Genomic DNA, 19,038 nt, shown 5'->3' on the forward strand with positions numbered 1-19,038 from the left:
AGAAGTAAATATTGAAATAAACTATGAAGAAAATATATTTGTGAAAATTGCACTAAATAACAATGACGCTCTTTTACTGGGACTACTATATAGATCACCGTCAGAAATTGCTCTGAGCAACAATAATTCAAATCTTTTAAATTTAATTACTGAGTCAACACAAAAGAATTTCTCACATATATACTATTAATGGGAGATATAAATTACCCTAATATTGATTGGGAAACACACAGCTGTAAGAGTGATAACATAGAGTCGGATGAATATAAATTTACACAGTGTGTTCAAGACAATTACTTGTACCAGCATGTAACAAAACCAACCAGATGGAGGGGGTCAGACACACCACATGTATTAGACCTAATATTCACGAACGAAGAAAATATGGTAAGCGATATTGAGTACCTAAGTCCACTGGGGAAAAGTGATCAATGTGTGATATATTTCAATATATTAACTGTTACACAAAATTAAAAATTGACAATAGAACATAAATATGCTACGACAGAGGAAACTATGAAGATTTTAACAAAGAAATATTGGAGACAAATTGGGAAGTGCTATTAAACCAAGGTGATCATATAGATAAAAATTGGGAAAAAATTCATGAGAAATTATTATAGATGGAAAAACGTTATATCCCTGTCAAGAAAATAAAAACATCGACTAAAAGAAAGAGTGAGTTTGATATGGACAAAAAAACTGTAGAAAAAATAAAGAAAAAAATCTCTCTGTGTAGGAAATCGATTGCTACTAAAGATCCAAGTATAAGATTGGAATACAATAAAGTACGAAATCAGGTAAAGACCATGACAAATAAACTGAAAAGGGAACACGAAAAGAAACTGTCAACAAATGCTAAGAAAAATCCAAAAGCAATATGGAAATACATAAAGTCAAAGTCTAAAACAAGATCAGGAATTGGTGAACTATTAACAGACCAAAACGACGAAACGTCTAGAAAAACCGATGACGACAAAGAAAAGGCTGAAATTTTAGCAACGTTTTTCAATAGTGTTTTCACAAAAGAACCAGAAGGAGAAGTACCTACCTTACCAATGAAAAACACTAAAAATAAAATGCTACAAATGAATATAAATAAGGAAGAAAAAGCTAAGATACTTAAGAGACTGAAGGTTGAAAAATCTCCTGGACCAGATAGAATACACCCAAGAATACTCAAAGAGTTAGCAGAATCAATATCAACACCATTATGCATGATATTCAACCAATCAATAAGAAACAGTACTGTTCCAAGTAGATGGAAAGAAGCACAAATTAGCGCTATTTTTAAGAAAGGAAAAAAATGTATTGCTGGTAACTATAGACCTGTCAGCCTAACCTCAGTGGTGTGCAAAGTAATGGAAAAATTGGTACGTGAACATATTGTCAAACATATGAAAATCAACAAATTCTTTACTGATCGTCAATAGGGATTTATATCAGGCAGATCTACATCTCTTCAACTTTTAAATGTATTGGACAAATGATTAGAAGCCCTTGATAATGGAAAATCTATCGATGTTATTTACATGGACTATATGAAAGCATTTGACACTGTTTCGCACAAAAGACTAATGAACAAACTCAGAGCATATGGCACGGAACATTCAGGTCTGAATTGGGTCGATAGTTTTCTAAGTGACAGGATACAACATGTTTCAATAAACAATAAAACATCATCATGGTCAAAAGTAACTTCAGGTATAATACCTCAAGGATCTGTCCTTGGGCCTCTACTTTTTGTAGTTTTCATAAATGACCTTCCAAACCTGGTTGATTCCGACGTATACCTCTTTGCAGATGGTACTAAAATTTTTAACACAATTAGTCAGAAAGAAGATAAAACTCAATTACAAAGTGACTTAAATAAACTATCGAAATGGAGTAATACCTGGCTATTAAAGTTTCACCCCGATAAGTGCAAACATATGCACATAGGTAAACCGGGACCGGAACCAGACTCAAAATATACACTGAAATCGACAATACTACAAAAAGTTACTGAAGAAAAAGACATTGGAGTAATTATTGACTCTGAATTAAATTTCGAAAAACATATAAGTGAGAAAGTTAATAAGGCAAATTCCATGTTTGCACTACTGAGAAGGACTTTTCAATATTTAGATACAGATACCTTTGTACCACTATACAAGACACTCGTTAGAACACATTTAGAATTTGCAAGCACAGTATGGCATCCATATAAAATACAATATATTGATATGATTGAAAATGTGCAGCGCCGGGCAACTAAACAACTACCAGGATTAAAAAAAATAACATACTCAGAAAGACTGCAAAAATTGAAACTACCATCACTAAATTTTAGACGAGTCCGAGGTGACATGATTGAATTATATTAAATACTGAATGGAAAGTATGATAAAGAGGCGGCACAATTTGTTAAATTATGGAAGGATATGACAACACGAACAGGGGTACGCGGCAACAGTCTGAAAATATTTCCACAGAGAGCAAGAACAGAATTAAGGAGGAATGCCTTTGATCTACGAGTGGTAAAAACATGGAATACACTACCCGAAATTATAGTAACATCACCAACCACAAATACATTTAAGAATAGACTAGACAAATACTGGAAGAACCAAACAATGATGTACGAAGGCTATAAATCACCAATCACCGGAAGTGGAGAAGATTTAGATATAGAGACTGATGAAGAGGAACTGTAGCTTCTGTATCAGTAAAAGAACCTAAGTAAACCGAAGTAAGAGATCGCTAGCACATAGCAGATATATGTATCAAAAGTTGTTAAATAGATGTTGCATGAGATAATCCTTCATGATTAACTTGGCCCCATGTATATCACGTTATAGGTCTTGTTTGGTTTATCTTCAGTATTTCAGGGTGGCTGGGAGTGTATTAAAGGAAGGGGAATAGGAATTGGAGTATTATATATTTTAAGGTAAACAATTGACAGACTACTCAATTCGTATCCTTATTGAAGAACTTTACAAATAGCAAATATTTTATGTATTGTGTCAGTCAAATATATTTTTGTTTCCTACAACCATGTATGGCCACGCACGGTACTCAATGGACGAAAATTTAACCATGCATACAGTTCACTTCAACCAGAAGAAAAAAAACGATTTTTGTTTTGCTTTGCATTCAACAGCATTCATAAATTTTATTAGAATTGGTATTGTGTAAAGGGAGATAACATACAGTAAACGAAATCAATACAATACTGAATGTCTGACTACAAAACACAAAACAAAAGCCTTCTCCCCATAGCACGTCACAAATTGGTATCGTCAGTCGTTATTATTGGAAAGAATAGGCAACATTCAGGTTTCAAAAGGGAAAAAAGTGGTTATATTCTATTCATTTCGGGATACCTTGTTATACGAAACTGAAAGAACACGTAATATGATTGTTATAAGACATGCCAATTTAGATATGACAATCATGATCACATGAAGAATAAACACACTCATTGGCAATCATACCACATCTTCTTTTTTATATTCTTTATACACAGTTTATTCTTAATGTATCTGCTATATGATATATGATAGCGATCTCGTTTAAAATTTATACCCCTCGTTGTCCTTACTTCAAAAATAAAAAAAAAAGACATAAAAAGAAGATGTGGTATGATTTCCAATGAGACAACTATCCACAAGAGACCAAAATGACACAGGCATTAATTTTATTAAATTGTGTATGTTATTTTTTCATAGACAGAAAACATATTACAGTCATTCCTTAAATACTATTCGTTAAATAAGTTCGTTCTTTGTATGCTGGAAGTTACTCTTCACTTATATATCTATGCAGGTTGTGACATGAATTATATATACCAATACACAGTAACGCGCGGACCTTTGCGTCATCGTTGTTTGCATGTTTGGTTTATTAAAAAATAAGGTTCATTTTCATGTTTGTGATACAGATAACGGTAGTCTGTTTTAGATATATTTTTTGAATAAAAATATTTCTTTTCATTTGAGCTGGTGCGTTAAAATCACTCGAAACTAGTTGAAACATGCACAGAAGTGATAGAAATGTATTATAAATATAGAAAAAATAATATTTTAATCAACAAAACAAAAATATAAAAAACTAAAATGTGTCCATAGTACACGGATGCCCCACTCGCACTATCATTTTCTATGTTCATTGGACCGTGAAATTGGGGTCAAAACTTTAATTTGGAATTATAATTAGAAAGATCATATCATAGGGAACATGTGTACTAAGTTTCAAGTCGATGTAACTTAAACTTCATCAAAAACTACCTTGACCAAAAACTTTAACCTGAACTTCGCACTATCATTTTCTATGTTCAGTGGACCATGAAATTGGGATCAAAACTATAATTTGGCATTAAAAGTAGAAAGATCATATCATTGGAAACATGTGTACTAAGTTTCAAGTTGATTGGACTTCAACTTCTTCAAAAACTACCTTGACAAAAAACTTCAACATAAAGCGAACGGACGCACAGACGGACGCACAGTTGGACGAACGAACGGAGGCACAGACCAGAAAACATAATGCCCTTCTACTATTGTAGGTGGGGCATAAAAAATATCTGTATCATATACCCAAGCGCCTGTGATAAAATCAAGTTGATGAGGTGTTTTTATCACGATTATAACTTTATTCAACAGAAATTTGTTTAAATCGATGTTCACACACATGTTAGAATAATTCAAATAAAGCGAATCAAATTAAACGTCGACGGGTTCCCTCTTCATCGTCACACAATTGTTATCATTCTTTTCATAGAACAATGAAATGCTTATGTACGGAACCATATTGAAATCAGTGGCGGATCCAGAACTTTTCCTAAGGGGGGCCCCGCTGACTGACCTAAGAGGGGGCCCGCTCCAGTCATGCTTCAATGATTCCCTATATAATCAACCAAATTTTTCCGACGAAAGGGGGGGGGGGGCACGGGCCCCCAGTCCCCCCCCCTGAATCCGCCTATGGAAATATATTGGTTTCACTAATGTCCTGCGATTTTTTTATCACATAATCTTTAATTATGTTAAGAAAGAGATCCCTTCAGATATGAAATCATCAATTAAGTATGTATGCTATATGCTATTTCTAAATTATATATTTGATTAACCACATTTGAAATATACCGCGCATAATAACTGCTTTTGTATATGTCATATTTACCGTTCATCTTATAAAAGTCATGTGATCAGCCGTGTATTTACTTTCCTGGTCGGCCATGAAATATTCGTAACTATCAGGTAAATCAATGAATTTAACATGATTTGTATGAATATTTGTTACTCTATGAATAAGAAATGAATGGTAAGTATAATTATGCTCCTTTTCCACATCAGAAAACGAAAGTAACAAAGAGAGTACATGATGACTACATCTCAGCTTGTCTCATATACACATTGATTTGACCCAGTTGCCGTGTGCAATCCATTATCTTAAAATTTTGCCTCTCTCTTATACACTTTTTAACAAAATATGCGTTTGAACTCTCTACGTGCATGTTTTATAAAGCTTATTTATACATGTTATAGTCATCCGATGGAGTTCAAAAGGATTTCACTGATTCCACAAGGCATCACTTTAACGATGCACCATAAACCCTTCTCTCTTCATTCAATTCAGTCCATTAATCAAAATAAACATGTCTTTTTTCTTTCCTCTGTACTCGACCATGAAGCCAAATGAACACTTACCAACACATCTATTGTCTGGTATGTCTGTTCCTCTTCTACTTGCAATTTTAATTTTCGATTGAAACTTTGTCGCCAGATGATTACAATTGAATATATAAATAAAACTATTAGCACATCTATAAATTGACAAAAAGAGTCGGTTGAAAACGAAAAATTACCCCCAAAAAAGCTGATTTTAGCTTCCAATTATTAATTCCCTATTTATATGTAGCAACATTCGAGCAGCGCCTGCATACGGAGTATATGTTGTGATGCCTAAAACATTTCTTTAGTAACGTGGGTCCTATTTGGCACCACAAATAGCAGATATCAACAAAAGCTTGGCTGTGACAAAAAGACGTCTACAGTAACCAAAACTTTATTAATAGAACGAACAACATAAAAACTTGTATATTATCCCCAACCTAATAACTGTAACATTTTTACCCCCTTTCTTAATAAAAAGACAGTTCTCAATTAAAATATCTATAAGTTTTGCACAATGTTTATTGTCCACCGTTGAAACGTAATGGTTGGTATATTTTGCGTCCATATCTACTGATTTTAGTTGGGTGCTCTTCTTTCGTCATCTGATGATTCCCATGTGAGTTTGGAGTCTTGTGTCCTCGACTCACTAGAATCTGAAATGTCATCCGTCTTAATTGAAATCTTTGGATTTAAGGCATCATTGAGAGACTCTGTCTTCTTGGTTATGTTTACATTTGTCGTACTACCGCTTGAGACTGGACTCAGTGTCCCCGAATCAAGTAATATAATCTCATTTTCTTCTGTTTCCGCAACTTGTATTATTGAATCCTCGATTGTATTGCCGGCTATGTTGACTCCTGGATGCAAACTCTGTATAGTCTGATCAAATGAAACAATGGTTTGATCTTGAAATCCTGAATTCACTTTCCTTAAACTTCCAGGTTCATCGCCAGTAAATGCATCATCATCCTCATCTGAAATTACGGCAATCGATTCCTATGATTGCCTATCGTTCTCATCCACAGTCCAACCTGAGTCTGGATCCTGTGTCCTCGGCCCGGTTGGAACATTTGAATCATTCACGCTAACCTCATCATAGCTTGATACTTCAACGTCAAGAACTTTTTGTAGGCAAGTTTTCACTGCTGGGATATCAAGCACATCTACTTCAATGTTTTTAAGTTTTTCTTCGCTCGCAAGTTATCCATAGAGGTACTGAATCCAACATAGCTGGCTTAAGTCTATCATGATGCAGCACAGTTGTAGTCTTATGATTACAGGTTTCATATAAAACTTTATCTAAACGTTTGCTCACCGCATAAGGTCCTCTCCTTTGAGCTTAGAGCTTTGGGCTTTTCCCTTTTTTCTTTGCCGTATCCTTAGCGTAGACAAGATCTCCTGTTTCAAACGTATGCTCATGTTTCTGAGATCATGTAGTCGTTTTTGGTGTTCTGATGATTTCTTTAAGGACTTTCTTGCAAACTCGTGGCATTTTTGTAAAGAAGAAGACAATCTATCAACATAGTCTTCAAAGCCACCATTTGATTTCTCTGGCATTTCAAAAATAAGTTTTTGCGGGAGGTGTACCACACGGCCCAACATTAGTCTGTTAGGTGTCAGTCCAGTGCTTGTTTGAGGTGTACTCATAAATAATAAATAAATACAGATGCTCATCCCAGTTATCTTGACTCTGCCTGACAAAACATCTCATCGTTTGTAACAAGGTCCTGTTAAATCTTTCAACAAGCCCATTTGAACTAGGGTAGTAAGTTGTTGTTCTTGTTTTTGCCCATCCAAGTAGTTGTCCTAGTCGTCGCATTAAGCCACAATCGAAATTTTTATTTTGGTCCTTGTGGACTACTAACGGTATTCCAAAACAAGAGAAAAATTCTCTAACCACTGTTTCTGAACTGTTTCAGCTGTTTGGTCTGCTAACGGATATGCCTCTGTCCATTTTGAGAACTGGTCCACAAGAACTGAGACATATTAACTTCCTCGGCGGGATTTGGGGAATGGTCCGAGAATATATAGCTGTATGCAGTCCGTTGGTGCTCCAGTATGATAAATTTGCATTTGTGCACCATCTTATACCTCCATTTTTTTTCCTTCACAAGAACAACTGGTGCTGATCCTAATAAAGTGCGTCTGAGGGGCTGACGAATTGGCATGGCTTCGCCAGTCTTTATTTGGTGTTGAATACCAGAAAAGCAACCAAGATCTTCACCACTTTTAGCAAATATGTTTTTGAATTCCATGTTTTCCTCTACGTCATTCTCGTCTTTCCAGTTAACGCGCCTGGACCGTTGTTTTGTGTTAAAATCAACATCTCATACCAACGTAGAATGGTAGTTGTGTTCTAGTTGTACTACAATATCTAGTGCTGAAGATAGTCTTAGGTTGACGATTTCAAGCTTCATAAGCTATTTTGGGGTTCTTATGACCCTTTAAAAATTGTTCAGCTGCTAGTTCCTCCTGTAGCCCGATACTACTCGTAGGGTAAGTTCTAGAAAGTAATCGCCTTACTTCTTCAGCAAACTCTCCGTTCTTTTCATTGTGTTGTCTAATATCGGATAATCTTTTCCGTGCTGCAGTGGTTCTTTTCGGTTGAACCTGTTTTCCATGTGACATGACAGGGATTCAAAATTGTCTCTTTCCTGACGAGGAATTGCTGTCAATTTAATCGCCTGCCCTCGCAGGCATTCAATGTACCTAACTTACTTTTCCTCCTCTGTCCATTAATTTCTCCTAGCTACCCTGTTCAATGGGATAATACACTCCTCATAACCATCCTTTCCGTCGAATATTTCTACTGTGCATAGTTCAATATTACTAGAAAACGACAGTTGTATATTTCTTGTCGAATCTTATCAATTATTCATGTTCATAGGACTCGATCTAGACTCCCATTTTTCTATAGAGTTTAATAACGGTCTAAAAGGGGGATTTGTTGTTGTATTCCTTGGTGTTGATTACAATGGTGTATGTGAATTCGCAGTTGGTCTCGGACTGTTCACGCATGTGACGATGGCCTTGGACTGTTCCCTGGACTGAATTGCATATATTCTGTTGGTTGATTATCTAAACTAAATAAAGGTGGTTTGGGACTGTTACCACGACCGGACTGTAAATCTGATGTCGTCTTGCTATCTTGATCGAACGGAGATTGTCTGTGACTGTTCCCTTGGACAATCTGGAATTTGTCAACTGCATGGTTTGTTTTCACATAACTTAGGGTTAAGGTGTTCATTATTGGCATCATATAATCCATACTTTGGACAAATAGAAGTTCCAGAAAAATCGTCATTTATGTTTTTTATTTAATTGCAATTTATAAAGATTGTAATTCCTGTGGATCGACGTGTACTGAAAATGATTCCCTAACTAACCAACACTCTTGGCATATGTCTAGTTGTAACCTTCGCAACCATTTTTGTGCCAATATTCTTTTAGGATGAAGTCCGTCTCTTAGCAGGTGAAAATTAATTTGTTGTCTGTTGTGTGATCTTCTTTTAACAATATCTGTCTGAAATTTTGGTGTATTCCTGCCAAGAGATGTGTTTAACTGTTTTATTTTTGTGTTCAAAAGCTTAACTTCCTGTTTAAGAATTCTGTACCTTCTGTCAATGTAACCTTTAGACTGTGACATTCTTTCTTGACTTGATGTCACAAGTACCTAGTAAAATATGCAAGACCACTGGATTCCGTTCTTCTGTAATCAAACTGTCCAACTGTAGCGTTGTCAACAGCCTTTTGTGACCGACAACCACTATGACAAAGAAATTTCAATTGAACGGTACTGTCTCTTTTGACCTTCTCCAACTTGGTTCCTTGACTATCGGACAGTAAGAAGTACAGCACTCCGGTCACTCTCACGCTGTGGGATGACGAGTGGATTAGCCTTGAGATAGTTGTGTAGACCAGTTTTACTCATAAGTCCTTTATTTTGTAAATTCGATCTGTAATACTTACAAAACACTTATTACATGTCCAATAATATGCAAATTATTATGATACAAATTTGAATTTTTTTTGTAGGTCCGGTAATTTGGTGACGAGACCGTTTATTTTTTTTTTATCAAATACAAATTTTCGTCAGCTAATTTTTTTTGCAATTTTTGTAAAATTTATACAATATTCAGTATTTAAAGTATAAAAATCATACGCTCTCATCGGAATAATTATGTTGGGGTTGTGATTGACAGGGATCCGTTTCTGGATTGCCTAATTGTCGACTCACGTGGTTTTCCAAACTGGCAACTTTCTGATGAATTTCCAAACCTCTCAGTCGAATAAATTCAGAAAAGTCAACACTTCTGACACCAGTGTGATGCCTAAAGCACTTCTTTAGACACGTGAGTTCTATTTGGCACCACAAATAGCACACCTTAACAAAAGCTTGGCTGTGACAAAAAAACGTCTGCAGTACTCAAAATTTATTGATAGTACGAACATCATAAAAACTAGTATATTATCCCGAACCCAATAGCTGTTACACTATCTCCCAATTGATACGATATTTCCGGGCTTGTGTTTCCTATCATGATTTCCTTGATAGAGGTTGCTGGTCACTAAGGAGCTATTAAATCAAGAGTTCCAACTGGTAATGTCGAAATCACACCTTCGTAAATTTTACTGACGCCACCACAAGTTGATTGACCGTTATGGAATATCCGTTTCAAAGATGATTCTGTTCCCTTTTTTTGAATGTGACCTATTGAATTATCCTCTTTGCCGGTTTTGAGCTACACGACGGATGCCACATGGGGAGCAGGGTCTTCTTATCCTTCCGGAGCACCTGAGATGACTCCAGTGTTTTGTGGGGTTCATGTTGCTTAGTTTTTAGTTAATGAGATGCTGACCAAGTGTTTTACCTCGTAGCCGATCCATCATCCAAGATGGCCGCTAGTGAGGGGGTTCAGTTTAACATGGAACCCTAAGGGAAATGCATACAAAAGTCTTCTTTTAGAAAACCACTGAATGGAATGAAACCCAGCATAGCATAAAAATATATATGTGGCCAAATTTTATCTTTTTTTTTGTATAATTTCATAAAAGTAGAGTCAGGTGAGCGATGCAGGCTCTTGAGAGCCTCTTATTTAAAGGGACCAGTTGAAGGACGCCTCCGGGTGCAGACGTTTCTCGCTACATTGAAGACTCATTGGTGGCTTTAGGCTGTTGTCTGCTATATAGTCGGGTTGTTGTCGCTTTGACACATTCCCCATTTCCTATCTCAATTATATACTCTTAAGATGAACTTTAATCAAAGAGGACAATTTTCACATCTTTCACGAGCCGTTTATATAAGTATAATAGTTGACTACTAAAATTTCAACTAAATATTGGAAATATCTTTCTAACTAGCTGTAATAGCTTATACTGCAATATAAATCCATTATTAAGCATCAGATGTGGAATACGAATAAGAATAACAGAAAGAATTTAAGACGATGACTGTTTCTGATACAATGCAATGACAACATTATGCTCTTATTATAATATTTTATTTTAAAGGTGGGCAAACTCTATTGTATTATGGCGACTTCATCTTTAAGTTGCAGTGTTTGTGATTTACGCCATATATCCAAACCTTCTGCCATCTGGTGTACTGAATGTGATGAAGGACTTTGCGACAGTTGCCAGGAACATCACAGTTTATCTAAAGGATCTCGAAATCATACTGTCATACCAATTACCGAGTATCATACATTACCAAGTGATGTAGTAAAGATTAGTCATTTCTGCGACAAGCACAACGAGAAATTAAGCATCTACTGCAAGATGCATGAATGTCCTTGTTGTAGAAACTGCATTGTAGAAAGTCACAACAAATGTCATGACATATGGAAAATAGAAGATGTTATCAAGAACGTCAAATCGTCAAATGCATTCTATGAGATCGAACAGACATTGAAGGAAGTCGCTGAAAATATTGAGAAAATCCGGGTAGACCGACAAAACAATCTGAAAACTTTACCAGAGAATCGGAAACAAATTGAGAAAAAAATCCAAGAAACCAGAACAGCAATCAATAATCATATCGACAAAATACAAGCAGATATAATAAAGGAGCTATATGCATCGGAAGCCAGGGAGAGTAAACAAATCCGTCAACTGTTAAATTCTTTAGAGGAAAAACAACAACAGATTTCCATATTACAAGGGAGCATTTCTGATATCAATCAGCATGCGTCAGATCTTCAGACTTTTTTGTCAATGAAACGAATTGAAAAAGAGGTCTTTGACAAAAATGAATTCATCAGGTCAATATCCAGTAGCGACCATTTGAAACAGATTGTTCTGTCATTTAATATTAACACTTCAATTAAAAATCTCAATTCTGACATCGCAAAGTTTGGAAAGATAAATGCTGAAAGTAAACCGTCCAATATTAAGCTTATCACAATAAAGAAAAGGCAAGCTCAGATGATGGTGACCCAGGTACCAACACAATCGTTTGAAAATATCAATTTAAAGTTACAAGAGACCATTGACACAAACAAATACGAAAATATTTTTGGTACATATCTGCTACCTGATGGAAGGATGGTATTTTCCAGCAGCGGATTTGGCAACAGTACTATAATCGTTCTGAACACAAATGGATCACTAAGCTTTAAAGTAGAATTACCATCATCACCCTTTGATGTAACATACATTACAGAAGACAATACATTGGCTGTATCATCAGGTGGTTCTGGTTCCAAGTGTATTTATATTATTGACATGCAAATCAAACAAATCAAGAAAACTATTTCGGTAAAGGATTGGATATATGGAATAACATACATTGGAAATAATTTAATTTATTGTGGTCGGAATAATGGAATTCGAATGATCAATCCAAATAACGAAACCATTCGCAATATAGTAAGAGAGAAAATGCTGTCTGAATGTTACGTTACAACATCTGGCGACAAACTTTATCATACAAATCCGAGTAAGTGCACCGTTACATGTTATGATATAAAAGGTAATAAAGAATGGGCATTCGAAAATAAAAGCATTTTGCAGGCACCCGCAGGCATCTCTGTAGATAACGATGGTAATTTATACGTAGTAGGACGTAAGTCTAACAATCTCATAATGATCTCTCCTGATGGAAAACAACACCGACAACTGTTATCTGCCAAGGACGGTCTCTTCGAACCATGGGCGATCCATTTTTGTAAGGAAAGAAATATGTTGATTGTTGCAAATGAAAAAAGGGAAGAAGCACTTTTATATTCAGTAAACTGAATAATTTTGCAGTTATGATCTAGTGACTACAGAAAAAGTAAACATTTGAAATGTTTGCCTTATATCGTGAATAAAGATTCATTCAAATATTGTGTGGTTTGAGTTCCTTCAATTTAATGTATTGCATAGGTACCTAGGTAAAATAAAAACAACCATTATGTACATTGTGCATTAGTACTTTCTTAATCTTATAAGGAGTTTACTTTTTATAGCACCTTTATTAGACAATGTGATGACTCAAAAGCTATAGTTCCCCTATACAGGTTTGAATTTAGCAGGCGGTCCGATATTCCTAAAATTGTAACCAGTTCCTTGCAGCTATGATAATGGGATAGAATCACAATCGATATTCATATTTAAAACAGTAAATGTTTAAAAAAATTTAAAGGAGCAGAAAATTGTGGCCGAAACTAACCTGAATTACAATTTTCAAGTAGTAGCTACAGTTTATCTATAGATTGAAACAAAAACAAAAGTAAAGTGTTATAATCTTGCTGTTCATGAATCAGTCGTGATATTGATTATAGCGATTATACTGCTTTGAGACCCAGAAGTTATAAAAAGGATATTGTCCTGGTCTTCCCAACCTTCTTATCTGCATAAAATTCGGACAAGCGCTAGGAAAAAGAGAGATAGAGATCCATGACAGTGTAACACAAGAACAACATGAACAATCACAGGTCACCGTAAGGACTTCAACAATTTATAAAACCCATATCGTTTAGTATTCTGTAATAGGTATCGTGGGAATAAAAAGTATTATTCAACGGCCTGATATATGGTTATACAATTAAAACAAACGCAAATATTATTAGGAACACCAACTAACAATTGGCTTATGATATTTTATCAAACAAAGACTAATGTCCGCATAACAGGCAATTGCTATTTTTAGAATACCTTGACACAAATAAAACAGTTGTTAGTTTTACCGTATCAGACAATCATGCCAAGAAATTGCATCCGTTGAAATTCTGCAAACACCCCATATATTGACCATTTAGTATATGGCTGTGTTCTAAGCGACACGTACTGAAAGGTCATACATTAATTTGTTGAATGAAATCAAATCTTTAACTACTAATGGGTGCCGTATTAGGTCGACGGAAATTTTTATCGAGGATTTCTTGGCATGAAACAGATAGAAAACTCAGGATTAGAATTCATAGAACATAAAAGGGACAGTGGCAAATATTTAATGTACATTTTGAACACAGAGAGAATTACCCCGGCACACTTTGCCAAAAAACCCTTCTTTTTTCTTTTTTGTGCCTTCGGACTTTATGTTTTGAATTGAAGTGTCTTTTTCCATATTCGGGATTAATTCTAATGTAAGCTCCACGGTGGTGAAAAATCACGTGATGCAGGAATATAGTACCTTGGAGTTAGGCTATCTCTTTCTTTTCGGTCGTAAACTCCAAGGAAACAACATGCATGTGTATAACGGCACTGTAGATTTTCGTATTAAATAAAGAAAGTTGCCGGTTCGGTACATGAACAAATTGGTTAGAAACAAGGTTTTAATTTCAATTAGATTGGAAAGATTAATTCGAGAGTTGAAAATAGAGAGCACAAAAAAGGTGGAAGGTGTTCCACAGGGATTATTTTTCTCTCATGAACTCTACATTTGAAAGGTGTATTATTATTTTTGTTTAATTAAAAGAGAAAAACGAATGTAAAACAATCGTGAATGTTTTTTTACCTTTCTTCCATGCCAAGAAATTGCCTCCGTTGAAATAATGCAACCACCCCATAGAACAAATTACATGGATGATTAATATTGACCATTTGTTATATGGCTGTGTTCTAAGCGACACGTACATGAAGTTCATAAATTAATTTGTTGAATGAAATGAAATTTTTAATTACTAATGGGTGCCGTAGGAGGTCGACCGGAATTTTTAGTGAGGATTTCTATGCATGGGTAGGAGATAATAACTTAATCTGAAGTTTAATAAAAAAAAAAACATAAGCATTTTGCCTGCTGTATTTCTAATTATATTTTCTACTGCTGGAATCCCACCATTCCATTAACTTTACATGCTATATTTTTGCCAAATAGTTACGTTATTTTTTTAGGAAAACTGTACGCCACCGCATACTGTAAATATGTCCCGACTCACCTACAGTCACTTTTTTAAACAACAAACCACTTTGAGGTTTTAATAACACAGTTGCATTAATAAGTCTTTGTGTAAGTATTGCATAGTTACGTAAAAAATACTGTGGATTTATCAATTCTTGTGTATTAGGGAAAGTTAGTACATTCGTGAATATATTATTTCGTTGTTTTCTAAAAGTCTGCATATAAGCAAACGGGAAATTTGCAGTTGACCATTTTAATTCATGATTCCTCTGTATCCGTGAAATCCACGAACATCAGTATCCAACGAATAATATATAATGAATAAACAATAACGTAAGACGAACTGTTAGATTGGTTAAGGACCATTTAAGATATTTCATGCATATTCTTGACGCGAAAAAATTAACAGAAATTCAGTCTACTAAATGGCCACCTACAGACCCCTCAGTTGTTTCAAGAAAAGTTAGTGTGCAGAGATCGTAAGCCTCTCCTTCTACACTAAGCATCCAGTTATACGTTTTCATCATCACCAGACGTGACATGAAGTTGATACGTCACATACAGTAAAATGAACATCTCTGATTTAATCGTTGGCCTTAAAGAATACAAAAAAAGTTACAGTATTTCTATACATCAGTGAACCTATGGGTTTAACATTGAAAGCAGATACGATCCAATAAATACTCAAGGTAATTATGAGATTAGATATCCAAAATAGAAAAAAGAACCATTTTAGTTCTATCAAAAATAATATTAGGATAATAAAAATTAATAGCATAGTATAAGATTGTATGATAAAAAAAACAATAGTATAACGAGAACATATATGTACGCATAAACAACCAACTCTCTATTATTTGAAAAGCTATATACATATATTACTATTCAAACTAGCGCTCAAGGGAGCGGAGTTGTCCCCTTGGAACACTGAATTCATTTAGAGCAGATCTTAATTTTCGCCTGTCTGTTGTATTGATTTACTTAAGATTACACTGTAACACCAAGAGCAACAACGTTACAGAGCCGTTTTATATAAGGTGAGTGTCACTGTTTTCTTATAAAATGTTCTAATGTCACTCATAATCTCCTGTTTTGATATATGATGTCAAATGGAAAGAAATTCAGTATATTTTTGTAGATTTGTGTTTGCCAACTATGAAGATTGAACCTATATGATATGTGTACTGGAGTACGAAAAAATAACAACAATGTAAACAACAATATTCAACCTCTGTATGATATACATTAATAGAACTAATATCGTTAATGCCGTTTGTCATACGGGATATGACATAAATTATATAACAAGACAAAGTAACGCACGGACTACATTACCTGTACCAAGTCAGGGATATGGAAGGTTGTTTTCATTAGGTTTGTTGATTCATAGCGTTTGATTAAGTCAGTCTTTATAAACCTATTTCTCTATTCAAATGTACATTGAAGTACAGTATGCTGTTACACTATTTTTTGCATGTTTATCAAAACATTAATCTTTCAGGTTCTTAATATATAGTTCTTTTTACTGCAGTTGTGTGTGTGCATGAAAAAATCACATGTTAGTCTTTACTCAAACACTATTTGTTTTTTTTTCTTTAAAATATGGTTCAATTTAATAATTGTTATACAGATAATAAAAGTAATATGTCTTAATCGTTATTTTTGTTTGATCTTTCAATATTATGTAATTGCGACTGGACATAACGCAAACAAAAAACAAACAAAAAACAATCGAAAAATCATTATTTTGAAATAAAAATCTCTATCTTTTTTTCGACTTTACAAAATGAATAAAAAATTGCTAATTACAAATTACTAATAGCCTTTATAAAATTCGTCTATACATAAAAGATTTGGCTACAAGTATGGCTGTACCAAATATATATTAAAGACAAACATCATTATACATACACGAATTGACGACATTAGAATCGTATTAAACAAATTAATTCTAATTTCGTTCATCGATGTTAAAAAATAAGTCGAATGCATAAGTGTCAACAATATTTAAAGTATGACAAGCTTCTAATATATTATAGATTGTGAATACTCTCATATTTGTACTTAAGTGTTTTTGCTAATGTATTGGATTAATACTTACCCAGCGTGGTCCAATCTATGTTTGTCGTTTGATGGTTTTTTTTGGTATTTATGAATGACATCAAAAGAACAATGTAGGATAACAAACTTATATCAAATAGTTTTAAGTTGAGGGGTTAAAATTGCTGCAAGTTTGGTCCATATTGGTCAATCAATTTTTCCCAAAGCAAGTGAAGAGGGGGTGGGTCAGTGAAAAAAACTTTGTGAATTTAGTTTTTTTTTATCCTACATTGAACTTTTGATGTAATATAATCTGATGAATTAAGCACTTTTCAACTAATATGTATAGTTTGTTCTTACATTGTCTTATGTTGTGTTGTCATACCACTGTTCTAGGTTAGAAGGGGGCTGAGCGCTCCCAAATATGTTTTACCACGTAACATTCTGTATCTACCTTTCCAAAGTACGCAAACTGTAGTAAAGGTGTCGTTGTTGGTTAATGACTGTTATACATGTATTTCGTAAAATAGATTAGGCCGTCATTTTTTTCAGAATTGGTCACTTTATCATAAAAAAATTCTGAGCCTTTTATAACCGACTATACGTCTTAATGATTGACTAAAACTGCCTACATCCATTTCATTCGAAGTTTGCTGGATATATATCTCATCGATTTCTTACCATATCGGCTTTATTTTATTTGAAATGAATGAACGCTAAAAAACTATATAAAAGGAATAAATAATTAATAAAACATACAGATTTTAGATAAAGCGAGCACCTTAAATAACTTTGATTTATACATTGTATACATATTATACTAGTGTAATAGTTATCATACATTGTTTACCATCTCAAGCCATGTGATCCGGTGTGTATTTTCTTTCCTGGACGCCCCTTTAGATAATCACTGAAATACTCGTAATTCCAAGGAAACTTTAATGAATTTAACATAATTTGTATAAATGATTTGTACTTACTCAATACATATAAGATGAACTTATTTATGTACTAATTTTCTACCACACAAAAGAAAGTGACAAAAAAAAAAGAATGTTATTTCCCTTTAACTTTGTTGGTTTGTCATTTTATGAAGATAACTAGATTTTCTTTCGATCACCCTTTATATGTTTCTCTGTTTAAAAAGTCAACAGATGAGGTTCAAAAAGATTCCCACATTAAAAAAGGCATTTCTTTATCGATTAAACCTACACCATATTGTCGTCATTCCAGTTAAGTCATTAACAAACATGTGCATATAACATGTATAAATTTGAATGTGATTTTTGATGAAAAAGCTCGAAAAGTTGTAACCTCGAATAAGGTTTTGAGAGGTAAAAAGTTTAAAGGTCAAATGTTAAAAGTCAAATGTGTATTGAATTTGGTTTACCATGGATTCTTGAAAAGAATTATTTCTGTTGTATAAAAATACAGTCAAATCTCTTATCACAATTAATCAACACTATATTTTACATTTATCTACATAAACAGGTAGTCATACCTGTGTAATGTTTCAACTGAATAACAGTATAATCTCAATATTTGAGTGAGGTATTATTTTTTTTCAGAGTCATCATTCATAATTTCCTGTTTCAAGTCAGACATTAAATTGCTTTAATAGTCTGCCAATTTTATATCCTAAAAAGTTTCTTATTTCAACAAAATTACGATCAATTGTTGTGTATCTTTTATTTTTTTGTCAGACATATAGTATACTTTATGTTATATTTAGGTATGGTGTTACTGATACTAGTTAAACAAAAAATGAGTTCATAGTACTCTTTCTCATTCATTTATATCCCAAAGCTATGCTTTTCAGATTAATAACATGTCTTCTAATATTCAATTTCTCAAGAATTTGTTGTACTTTTTTCAGAACAATTCAAAATATGAACATTTGAGGACGAAATGTTTATAATTCTCTATATGTTTACAGTATAAGTAAGTATATGTTTCTACTATAACATGTATAAGCCACTGTTTTAATAATTGATTACAGGGAAGTATATAAAGAAGTAGTAT

General features: G+C 34.0%; 1 long non-coding RNA gene across 1 annotated transcript in view; it reads left to right on the forward strand.

The window, feature by feature from the left end:
* The first annotated feature begins 12,116 nt into the window (after positions 1-12,116).
* Positions 12,117-19,038, forward strand: part of LOC143083386 (uncharacterized) — a 31,637-nt gene continuing 24,715 nt past the window's right edge. Inside the window, exon 1 of the long non-coding RNA XR_012980674.1 lies at positions 12,117-12,360. This is a non-coding gene — a long non-coding RNA (uncharacterized LOC143083386). The remainder of the gene's footprint in view (positions 12,361-19,038) is intronic.

The sequence above is a fragment of the Mytilus galloprovincialis genome, chromosome 7, assembly GCF_965363235.1.
Source record: "Mytilus galloprovincialis chromosome 7, xbMytGall1.hap1.1, whole genome shotgun sequence".
Taxonomy (NCBI): Eukaryota; Metazoa; Mollusca; class Bivalvia; order Mytilida; family Mytilidae; genus Mytilus; species Mytilus galloprovincialis.